General features: G+C 39.9%; 1 pseudogene; it reads left to right on the top strand.

Moving 5' to 3' along the window:
* Positions 1 to 1,515: 1,515 nt before the first annotated feature.
* LOC109389146 (translationally-controlled tumor protein pseudogene) lies at positions 1,516 to 2,030 on the top strand (annotated as a pseudogene).
* The last annotated feature ends 10,871 nt before the right edge of the window (positions 2,031 to 12,901 follow it).

Here is a 12,901-nt window from a genome sequence, read left to right as displayed (position 1 = left end):
AGGGATTAGGAAAGGTCTTGCTGAAAAGGTGGCATTTGAGCTGACTAATAGTGACCTTAGATTGTAGCAGTTTTAGAGTAAATAAGAGAAAGATATGAAAGCAGAAAGTATTAATATAAAGTGCTATTTCAAAAACCGGACTCTAGAGAAAGGAGTGAGATTGGATTGGAGAGAGACTCAAGGTCAAAGGAGAATTTGTGTTTCAGGATGAAAAGACTTTAGCCCGTTTATTAAAACCCCCATTTTAAAGTTAAAAAGAAATAATAGGGAGATGAAATGATTTGCTCAAATGTCCACTGAGCTAGAAAGCGATAGAGCCAGAATTCAAAGTCAGGATACTAAAGCCTGTTAGATTCAAGTGCAGACCTCTGTTACACACACCACACCTGTTAACGTCTAAAAATGCATTGCTTTTAACCTCAGCCGAGGTGTGAATATCATCCTACAACTTTCTCAATGTCTGTTCTGCTACCTCTCTCGTTCCTCACAGTGGATGCTCAAATCTGTACCTCTTTCTTTGAAACCATTTGCAGAGCTGTTGGAGCACATGAATACAGGGTTAAGGATTAGAATATATTATCAAGAGAGGGTTTAAAATAAAGGCCCCTTGAGTCTGGGCAGGATAGAGACAGTAGCACAGACATAAGCATACAGAGGCAGTACAGATCTCACTTGCAGTCAAGCTGATTAAGGCTTCTTAGAGGGGCTGCTATCAAATTGGACCATGAAGTATAGGTAGAATATCAGTGGGAGATGATTAGGTAGCTCTTTGCACTGGAGGGAAAGTTTTGAGCAATGATGCAAAGTTAAACCCTAAGTTTGCACCACTAAAATTATGTATAAAGCTATTTCAGTTGCTCATATTGTATTTAAATTTCTCTAAAACTTTCATTCATTGTTTTGCTACACCTCCATCTTTAGTTTCATTTTTCCCCCTTATTTGAGACCTGCACCACGTCTCCTACATCTCCCTTAGCCCATATCTTTAAATATGAGAGGATTTCTGTTTCTTCCCTCCAGCTTCAATCAGGATCAGGAAGAAGTGCCCCCCAGAACTCCACTGAAATGAATGGTACAAGCTCATCTCTACATTTGTCTCCTGTATCACATATACAGATATGGCTTCTTTTCATTTGGACTTCATCTAAATATATCTTCCTTTATCCTAACAGGAAATTACTGAAAACAAAACAAAACAAACAAACAAAAAACAGCCATTAGCTTACCCTCAAAGGGCAGGTATAGAACTTGATATTTTTTTTTCTGACATTGTTATAAATTTGTTGTAAATTAAAACAAGGGAAGTAAAAGCAAAAATAAATGAATGGGACTATATCAAACTGAAAAGCCTCTACACAACAAAAGAAACCATCAACAAATGAAAGAGTCAGCACTGTTGTCTGCCCACTCCCTCCCTCCCCCACTCCCCAAGCACCTAGCTCTGCTCTGGCTGTGTATGCTCGCTCCCAGCTCCTGCTAAGCCAGTGCCACCATTGTCTCCTTCCAGCCACCATTATGATCATCTACTAGGACCTCATCAGCCATGATGAGATGTTCTCTGACATCTACAAGATCCGGGAGATCATGGTTGGGCTGTGCCTGGAGGGGGAAGGGGAAATGGTCAGTAGGACAGAGGGTTACATTGATGACTCACTCGTTGGTGGAAATGCCTCTGCTGAAGGCCCTGAGGATGAAGGTACTGAAAGCACAGTAGTCACTGGTGTTGATATTGTCATAAACCATCATTTGCAGGAAACCAGCTTCATAAAAGAAGCCTATAAGAAGTACATCAAAGATGACATGAAATCAAAGGGAAACTTAAAGAGCAGAGACCAGAAAGAGTAAAACCTTTTATGACAGGGGCTGAAGAACAAATCAAGCACATCCTTGCTAATTTCAAAAACTGCCAGTATTTTATTGGTGAAAACCTGAATCCAAATGGCGTGGTTGCTCTGCTGGAGTACCCTGAGGATGGTGTGACCCCATAGGTGATTTTCTTTAAGGGTGGTTTAGAAATGGAAAAATGTTAACACAGTTGGCCATTCGGATCCATCACCTGTCATCATAACTGGTTGCTACTTTTCATCCACACACCAGGTCTAAGACAAATGAGCCTGATGTTACCTTGAGATCTTCATTTATTTTTACCTTGATTTATTTGGAGTGGAGGCATTGCTTTTAAGAAAAACATGCCATGTCGGTTGTCTAAAAATAAAATGCATTTAAACTCACTTGAGAGAATGCCTCTCAGTTTAACACATATTTAAATCCATCCTGTGTAGTGTTCCTGGAGAAGCTACAGCCCGGTTGTAGACCACTACTATAAAGCATAAGATTGTCTTCAGATAACTTCCACAGTGAAAACTACTTCTAGACTGGAATATAAAACAACAAGGATCAAAGTCTTAATTCAGAGTTGAAGTGAAGGGAAAGACCATGCTCACGGCACAGGCAGCATTTGAAGTGGATTCCTTAGACATTTCATCACGTACAAACAAAAGTAATTAACTCTGGAAGAGATTACCAAAAAAATAAAAATAAAAAGAGACTGATACAAGTAGAGAGAGAGAGAGAGAGAGAGAGAGAGAGAGAGAGAGAGAGAGAGAGAGAGAGAGAGAGAGAGAGGCAACCAACTGAATGAGAGAAGACATTTGCAAACAACACCCCTGATAAGGGATCAATATCCAAAATATATAAAGAATTCATACAACTCAACAACAACAACAAAAACAAACAATCCAACTAAAAAAATGGGCAGAGGACCTGAACAGACATTTCTTCCAAAAAGGGATACAAATGGCCAAAAAGTACATGAAAAAATGCTCAATTTCACTAGCAATTAGGGAGATGCAAATCAAAACCACAATGAGGAGCTACCACTTCACACCTGTTAGAATGGCTACTGTCAACAACACAAGTAATAACAAGTGTTGGAAACATTGTGGAGATAAAGGAACCCTCATACGCTGCTGGTGGGAATGTAAATTGGTATGACCACTATGGCAAACAGTATGAACGTTCCTCAAAAAATTAAGAATAGAATTACCATATGACCCAGCAATTCCTCTTCTGGGTATCTACCAAAAAACCTGAAAATATTTATCTGTAAAGATATAAATACCACTATGTTCATTGCAGTATTACTCATGGAAACAACCAAAGTGTCCTTTGATAGATGATTGGATAAAGAAGTTGTGGTTTATATACACAGTGAAATACTACTCTGCCATAAGAAAAGATGAAATACTGCCATTTGCAACAACATGGATAGATCTTGAGATTATCATCCTAAGCAAAATAACTCAGTCAGAAAAAGTTAAGAACCAGATGATTTCACTCATACGTGGGATATAAAAGTGAAAGCCACAAATGAACAACACAAACGAACAAACAAAAAAATCTTAGACACAGATAACAATTTAGTGGTTACCAGAGGGTAAGCAGGAAGTGGGGTGGAGAAGAGGGAAAAGGGGGTCAAATACATGGTGATGAAACGAGAACTGATTCTGGGTGGTGAACACACAATGCAATACATAGATGATGTATTATAGAATTGTACACTTGAAACCTGTATAATTTTACTAACCAATGTCAACCAATAAATTCAATAGAATTTTTTTTTAAATTAAAACATTCTTAATTGATCAGCTTTAAAAAATATCTTTGATCCCCAATCATAAAAGATAAAGAAACCAGGGTACTGATATTGCCTTTCAATTTATTTCTCTTTTTTGTTTTTATTTTTGCTTAATTCTGTAATTATATAAGTTGACATAGTTCATAACATTCTTGGTTGTTTTTTATTAGACCTGCAGTAAATTGAATTCAATGCTTAACTCCAGTATTTTTGCCTACATTTCATTATTACTCATTTCTTGGCTGAAGTTTATTCTTTGGTATCTTATTTAAGAATAGCTCATGGAGAATATATTACCTATGCACTTGTAGGACAGAAGGCATTTGTGTTTCTAATACTTGAGTGACAGTTTGGTTAAATATGAAATTCTTAAATTATACTCTGTTGGTATTGCTCAAGTGCTTTCTAATGAATGTTGACATAGAATTATAAAAAGCCAGATGGTTTTCTTATTTTTTAAAAGAAATTTGGTGCTTTTCACTTGTCTTTACTTTTACCTTCTTTATCTTTGAAGCCCAGTAAGTTTATTTTCTTAGATAAATTGATTCTATATCAAGTTTTTCCAGGGGCACAGTGTGCAATTTTAATAAATAAATTAAAATCTTTTATTTCCCACAGTTTTTCTTGAATCATTCCTTCATATATATTTTATGTTCTTTTGTTTAGTTCTCTTTTCTAGGGTACCAGTTATGTTAATGCTGAGGAGCAATGTAGCCACTTAGTAGTATGACATTAGGCAAATTGCCAAATCCTAGTGCCTAACCTTAAATATGGAATACTAAACCTTAGAATGTTGCTGTGAAGATTAGACAAATTAATACATGTGAGTGTCCAGAACTGTGCCTGGTGTGTATTATGTACTGAGTGTTAGCTGTTATTCTTTTGATCTACTCTGCCTGACTTCCATATCAATAATTTCCTCTTTCATCCAATGGTAACTACTTCAGGCTTCAGTCCAAAGCTGAGGGTTAGTTAACATGTTAGTTAGATATCCATTCTTGGTGGCCCCTAGATTAGACCGTAATTAAGAGACTGATACATTTTTTTTTCTTTTGGCTTAATATTTATTCCTAGAAAGTTCTTTTTATATGGCCCCCAAATATTTGTCCTATAATTGCCAAATATTCTTCCTGGTTCAATCAATCAAAAGAATTTGAGTATCTGCAATGGGCCTACAATGATATTATGCACTGTTAAAAGATAAATTGAGGGCCGGCCGAGTGGCATGATGGTTAAGAACTGGCTTGGGATGCCAGAGGGCCCCGGTTCGGATCCCACATATGAGGGCCAGTGACACTACCCTCTTCAGCTAAGATGCTGAACAACAGCTCAACCTGGAGCTGGGCTGCTGTGAGTTGCTGGCGATGGCGTAGGCTGCAGCCCCTGTGGCAGTGGGTTGCCTTGGGCTACCGTATGTAGCCAGCAGCCAGCATGAGCGGCCAGCAGCTGCCGTGAGCGGATGTCCAGAAGCAGGTGACTGATCTGCCTCGCCCAGGAAGAGCGCAATGATGGTGCCAACTTGGGCCAGTGAAGCAACGTCCTCCACAACTAGACTGAAGAACAAAAGGACAGCAACTTGTCTGTTCCCCTTCCCCCAATTCCCCAGCACTGTTCCCTTCCCCCCAATTCCCCAATAAAAAAATCTTTTAAAAAATGATAAATTGAGGCATATTAAAAATTTTAAGAGTTTATTTAAGCAAAATTGATTCAAATTGGGCAGCATCCAATCTAGCAGATAGAGAGGAGCTCTGAGTAGCTGTACAAAATAAAAGACTTTTATAGGCAGAAGGGAGCAGGAACAAGGATGTTATGTCAGGCCAAAAAGTGGGTTGGTTATTAAAAGGTTACTTTCCTTTAGGGCAGCAGTTCTCAACCTGGGGGTCGCAACCCCTTTGGGGGTTGAATGACCCTTTCACAGGGGTCGCCTAAGACCATCAGAAAACAAAAAGCTATTTACATTACAATTCATAACAGCAGCAAAATTACAGTTATAGAGTAGCAACGAAAATAATTTTATGGTTTGGGGTCACCACAACATGAGGAACTGTATTAAGGAATCGCAGCATTAAGAAGGTTGAGAACCGCTGCTTTAGGGGATGGCAGAGTTCTACCAGGCAGATTATGTAACTAGTACTGATCAGGTGATTCCTGATTGACTGGGTTAAGATTCCATTCCTGGAAGAATAAAACTAACTAAATCTTGGTTTGGTGACATGGGGCTTAGCATAAGTGACTCCATTTCAGGCCTGTTGTCTTATTTTTAAAAGCACTAAATGGGATAAACATTATAAGATGTAATCTCTGTTATCAAGAACTTCTAAATCTGTGGAGAGGTATAAAGCAACAATAAGTTATTATTCATATTTTGGATCTTATTGCTACATACTATAATTAAAACAAGAGCTTAGTTAAAGAGAGAAAAGTGAGAGCAGCTTCATGAAAGTAATAAATTTGAATTGGAACAGGGAGTGTGGGTAACATTTGAATGAGTGAAAGGAGAAAAAAAAACATTCCAGGTAAGTCATGGTGAGGACAGTGAAAATACTTATTGTATTAATTCAGAATTTTCAAATAGTGAGGACACTGGCAGGAAATTGGGTTGGCTCTAGGTGGGCCAGGGCATAATATAGGAAACTTAAAAAACATACAACCTAGGTAGGCAGTGGGTGCTTGGTTTTTACTTGCAGACATAGGGCAAGGCAAACCTTTTGGAAAGTTACACATAAAATAAATAAATGACAGAAAGTTCTTGATGTTGAATTAGTCAGGTAGGAGTGGTTTCTCAAGTTACTTCAGATAATAAAACACAGTAGCTGAACTGAGTGAGAAGAATCCTGATAATAGCAAGGACAAGTGAGCCAAGGGCTAAGTGTCGAGGTCATGATGGAAGCGGGGAAAAAGAACGTTTCATAGCTGAAAGGAACCAGAAGTCATACACAGGGAGTAGCTTGAGGAGAATGGTTCAGAAGTAGAGATAAATACTGAGTTATTCTTTTTATAACTTAGGGACAATTTTGTAAGGGTTAGCACACTCTTACAGAGAAAGGTGTCAAGGCTGGAAACTCCATAGCAAAGCCAGTAGAGAACCTTGTTATCTTTCTTGTGTGATTCTGAGTAAGCTACAGGTGTTCACACTACCTTGATTGTCAGACCCACTTTGCAACCAGAATGTTGTAATGGAAAAGGTAAATTGTGTTTACTAATGAACAGTCACACTTTTATTTTCTCCACTTGCTTTTGTGCATGAGTTTTACTGGGTGTTTTATTCTGATGGATTTAAAGATGCTTTTTCTGGACCGGCTCCTGTGCTAAGATCCTCTGAAGAGTCAGGAGTGAGACAAGGTACAGTTCAAGAATTAGCATTACGCTTGTCTTGCAGCTCTTCGTTCAGCAGACACTGAAGGAAAATTCCTATGGACGGATGGATTAAAAGGAAACCAATAAAGAAATAAACAGTACTTGTCATCTGAAGTCTGCACTTGTAAGGATTGTTTTTGAGACGAGAAGCCTGAGCTGATGACTTCAAGTAATTGAGGCAATATTTCAAGTGATATAAATATATTCCTACTTGATAGATCTTCCTCTCTAACTAGCCATCATCCTATTTTATAATGTTATCATATTTTTAATTATATTGTAAATACTTGTTTACAGCTATTTGCTATATATCCAGGGTGACAGTGTAGTAAATTAGTTTTTACCCATTGCCTCTGACTGTTTTTTGCTTCAAACTGAACCATAAATACTGCACCTAAGAAAGCTTGTTCAGATTACTTATCATGCTGGTGTGTGACCACAATAGAAATGCCCAAAGGCAGAATGTCCTGGGAGCTGACTTGCAGGAACACTTGGAGAGGGAATGTCTATATTCTCACAGCAGGATTCTCACATTAACACATGCTCAGAGAGTAGTGTTGACTGCTTGCTTGACTGAGTATTTGAAAAGGAGTTTATGATATCAGTGCTTGTGTCTCTTTATTGACTGTTGTGGAGGTTGGGACATGTAGAGTGAAAAGCAGTTGATAAGTTGATAACTAAGAAAAATGAAAGTTACAAAGTACCTAGCATGATGGCTGGTGTAGAGGTTTCAGGAAATGGCAGTGTCCCTCTTTCCTTCTGCATTTGGTAGAGGGGATGGACCAGAAACAGACAATACCAGGTTACTGAAATGCCTCATCTGGGCTACATCTTGGTGAAGCCAGAATCTATGTTAAATACTCAGCTGGACAGAAATCTAATCTTGTTTCTTTTATTTTTCCAACTGTGGCTTCACTGTGTTAGGAACTAAGCCCCTTTTTATTCCACTGTGGCCAAGGCCCTTACAGTATCATCTATAATTATGAGCTGTTTGAATTTATTGAGTATGTTTTAGGAGCCAGACAATATGTCAAGTGCTTTGTATAAACTGTCATGTAATCCTCACAGGGGTCTCTGTGCTGAGCTCGGAGGTGTTGAGTATTTTGCTCTAGGTCACCCAGTAGGCGAACCTGTAGAGCCTGGATTAGAACCCACATTGCTATGGCTCCAAATCCCATGCCTCTAACCACATATTACTCCTCTTGTTCCAGCTTTGTTTTCATGTCATAGAGTGTCTTCCCAGGGTCTCAGGTCCCCAGAGATTGCCTTTCCTCTCCTTCAACAACAGTGTTTCATTTCTATGTCACCAATACCTATGGCTCACCCATCAGCACTTGCACCTCTTTGCTTCCCAGGCATCCTAATGCCACTCTATGGCTGGCATGGGGAAGAGGGACACAAGAAAAAGGGGTGTTCTGGGTTTCAGTGATGCCAGCTACCCATAGACCCCCGAGATAGTAGAAGGCTACCTTATGAAAGTCAATACCCTGGGGTGATGATGCAACTTAGTAAAGCATAAAAAAGAAACAATTACAGTGATTATAACAGTAATGAAACTGGACGTATGGAGATCATCATTGAAGAGGTGCAAATATTGGTTTCTGTCTTAGGAAAAAGAGACAGACTTAAGGCCCAGAATTATGTCTAGTGAAGGATAATAAAGATAGGGTTATTAACCAGGAAATCAGGAGGTAGATCAGATGCAAATGTGGGGCAGCCCATCTACTGCTGGTGAATATTGGGGCTCTGGCTTGGGCTACATTTATAGGACTAAGAGTCTCCCTACTCATAAGCTTGACAGTTTTAGAGACCCTCTTAGCAGCTAAAAGTGATGGGCACTTAAACTCATCAACCAAAGGACTGGTTATTGCCTTTGGTTGTTGAAAAGTTTAAGAACAATAGCCATGTTCCAGAGCCCTCCATTGAGCTTTAAACTACCCTAGATGCCTAGTAGGTGTTTAATAAATACCTCATTTTATATGGATAAAGAATGGCACCAATTTCATGCCCTTAGCCTCCCTCAGAAGAAAATTATAATGCTCACACAGGAGCAGCAGAGCATCAAAGGGATGTTTGACGTTTTAAGAGCTGATTTCAGATGCTCAGAGAAATCTGGTAATGCATTACTTTTCAGCCCCAGCAGTGCCTATGATATATTCACAGCATGTAACATCCTGCAAAACTCTGCCATCACATGGGGTACACTATTTGAGGGAGGCAGCTAGAAATTCCAACAGAAGTTCCGGCAAAAGAGAAGTATGGACTACAGACTCACTTGTTACTGAACCGAATCCCTGGACACAGATAGAGAGCAATTGAAGAAAGATGCTTATCAAATATAGCAGCAACTGAGCTCAGAGGTGTAGACAGCTAGAAACAGGGTCATTCCCACCCTTACAAAAGAAAAAAATCCAGATACACGAAAAATTAACTGCTTTTCTTGAACCCACCAGAAAGCTGAGTTTACAGGGCAAACAACTACCCTGAAACCTGGAGAGAGATGGATGTCTGTCTGAAGAAATAGGATCTGAGCATTTGCTTACCTGGGCAGCTGTCACGTGATGTCACATAAATGGGAAAAAGATTCAGCTAAAAGTTGTTCACACCTGTTAAAACTTAGTCCAGGCTAGTGTGCGAATGGGACACCCCTAGGAAGTGTGGACATGGTGAGGTTTATACCAGCTTGAAGAATTTTCTCCCAGAATTCCACCATGGGCTCAGAGGGGAAAGGGGGAGAACCCTGAGAATTCCTCCTCCTGGTGTTGGAATAGCAGCCACTGCCAAAACCCCACCCAGACCCATCTACCTCGCCTCCTCTAAGGAGCAAAAGTCTTTAACTGCAGCAGGGTAGACAAGAAAAACTAGAGTCCAAGGGCACTGGTGGCTAGCCTTTGTATAATAGTTAAGAGCAATGAACAGAAAAATTAAAAAAAAAATTGAAAACCCAGCTCAGTCCCTGGTAGAAGGGCTGGAGCAGTGCTAGGCTCATTCAATCTGGAGGACTAGGAACATTTGTGAAGGCCACACCCTGGGACTCAGTGCCTGTCCCAAACTAAAGTTTAATCAGAAAGGACAGTGTCTGACCCCCAGTCGCCATGCTAACAAGTATGGAATAAAATATAACAGTGGATTACAGCTGGGAGAGCCACAAAAGACCAGCCCTCTCTGGGGAGACCCAAGGCAAGCAGGGTCACCTGAAGCCACACAGGGAGTAAACACTGAGAAAAACCTCGTAGTAAATTAACCCACACCCTGAACACAAGGTATTGTTAGAGGAATTTGAAACCGTGCACACTGTACATAAACATAGCAATGACAAACTTCAAACTCAGCTCAACTCCTAACAAGATGAACACAAACCCCCACACTAAAGGCTTAGCAGAAAGAAACGCATCATCTCCAAGCATAAAAAAGTATTCATCTCTTGGGCCAGCCAAGTGGCGCGATGGTTAAGAACTGGTTTGGGACACCAGAGGGCCCCCGGTTCAGATCCCACATATGAGGGCCAGTGACACTGCCCTCCACAGCTAAGATGCTGAACAGCAGCTCAACCTGGAGCTAGGCTGCCATGAGTCGCCGGCGATGGCGTAGGCTGAAAAAAAAAAATTCATCTCACACCTATTGTCCTACCTAACAGATCTGAGTTTCAACAGTTACAGGCATAAAAAAATGTAGGAAAACAAAACAAAACCTAAAAAACCCCCCAAAAAACTGCAGGCAGAAAAAATAAAGCAATCATCAGCACCAGAATCACCAGATTCTGATATGCTGAAGATGTTGGAACTATTGGGGAATTTAAAATATCTATGATAAATATGTTAAAGATTCTAATGAAAAAGTAGACCACATACGAGATCAGATAGGTAATTTTAGCAGAGATATGGAAAGTATAAAAAAAAATGCTAGAATTCAAATGTTCCAGCATTTGTGAAGCCAGCTTGTGGGCCTGAGGCTTTCTTGGAAGCAGAGGCTCCCATGCCTGATTAATCACGTGGTGTGGTTTTGGAACAGGTTTCTACCTTTTTGTCTCCTGGTCAAATGTTTGCCCTGATCCATCTGTGGACCCTTATTTTAGCCTTTAGGAGGCTCCTTCCAGAGAGAGCCATGCAAAGCTTCAGTTCCCCACTCCCTCCTTCACCCAGTGCTCTAGCAGGTGGAAGTGCCCATTGCTCCCTGGAAATACTATGCAATTTTAGGCCTCCAGGTCTTTACACTTTCTATTTCCCCTGAGGTTATGATAGTACTCCTTCCCTGTTTGCATAACAAACTCATATCCAGTCTTTGAAGCCTAACTTTGATGTTGCTATACTACACTACTTTCCTTAACTTCTTGTCCTCTACCCTGTTGCTGTAAATTATTCTGTAGTTTTATTTATCACACTAGACTAGTTGTTTATTAACCTATATCATCCACTAGATTATGAGCATTCTGTGAGTAAATTCATTGCCATTTCTGTATTTTTATGACATTGAATTTAATGGCTCATCAATATTCCACTGTATCACCCTAATGCTGGACCGCCAGGTTTATTCCAGTTTTTACCTATAGTATATAATTATTATGTAAAAATTATTACATATATTTACCTATAGTAAATAATTATGTAATGTATGACTTTAAAATAAAGTCTCGTTCTCAAAACTGAACGTTTTCTTAGGGTAGGAGGTACCATAGCCCTAAGACATGGATGGTCTTGGTGTGTGTCTATAGACTGGCAGAAAGGCAGGAATTGTCAGGTGTGGTGTGAGAGGGCAAAGAGGTAGAGATGAGATCTAAGAGGAAGGCAGCGTCGGATCACACAGGGTCTTGTAGACCATGGTGAAGACCTTGGATTTCATTCAGAATAATATAGAAAGCCACTGGAGAATTTGCATAGGGGAGTGAAGTGGTTTAATTGATGTATAAAATGACCACTCCGGTCATGTTATCAAGAATAGATTATTGATAGTGGGAGCAGGGACATCAGTAAAGAGGAACCCCTCAGATACACAGAGTTATAGCTTCAAAGAAGGAGGTACTAGCCTGGATTTACTATTAAGTGCTTGAGTGATTATAAGAAAATCATGACATTTTTTCTTTAATTTTCTTATTTGTGGAGAGAAAAATCAGTCTTTAAAGTTGATAACTTAATGAAAGATAACTAAACTGTTAGGTGCTTGTTCTTGCCCCCGGAAAATGATGCAACTAATGTTAGGGTTTCAGGAATTACGTGCTTGACAGCTTCAGCTGATCCAGAGGGGAAGATTCCTGGCCCAAACCGGAAACCCAGCCTTAGACAGAGGTGGCCATGAGCACATGATGAACAGAAGGTCTGGGTGAACCAGAAATGCAGAACATGATTCCACAAAAGAGAAGGTTATCAGAGATGTGTACAAAAAAAGCAGCTTTATTTAGGCCTTTTATCTTCTAGAAAGAAAGATAAAATATGTTTGTCTCATTAGCTTTTAAATTTAACAATATGGGGTATAGATTATATTCCTTGGGTATTAAACGTTCCATCCCATTTGATGACCAACTAAGAGGGGATAGTAGTCGGGGTGGCAGTTAGCTCAAGTGGTTAGAGCACAAGCTCATAACACCAAGGTTGAAGGTTCGATTCCCACATTGGCCAGTGAGCTGTACCCTCCACAACTAGATTGAAAACAACGGCTTGACTTGGAGCTGAGCTTCTGGCTGGCAGCCAGTTGGCTTAGTTTGTTAGAGCACAGTGCTCATAACACCAAGGTTGCCGGTTTGATTCTCACGTGGGCCAGTGAGCTGCACCTTCCACAATTAGATTGAAGACAACTACATGACTTGGAGCTGATGGGTCTGGAAAAACACACTGTTCCCCAATAAAATTTCAAAAAAAAAGGAGGGGATAGTAGTAGATGGGTCCTGGAAAAACACACTGTTCCCCAATAAAA

Source organism: Hipposideros armiger, unplaced genomic scaffold (genome assembly GCF_001890085.2).
Source record: "Hipposideros armiger isolate ML-2016 unplaced genomic scaffold, ASM189008v1 scaffold_223, whole genome shotgun sequence".
NCBI lineage: Eukaryota > Metazoa > Chordata > Mammalia > Chiroptera > Hipposideridae > Hipposideros > Hipposideros armiger.
The sequence above is the reverse complement of the archived record's forward strand: the minus strand, read 5'-3'. Positions and strand labels throughout refer to the sequence as shown.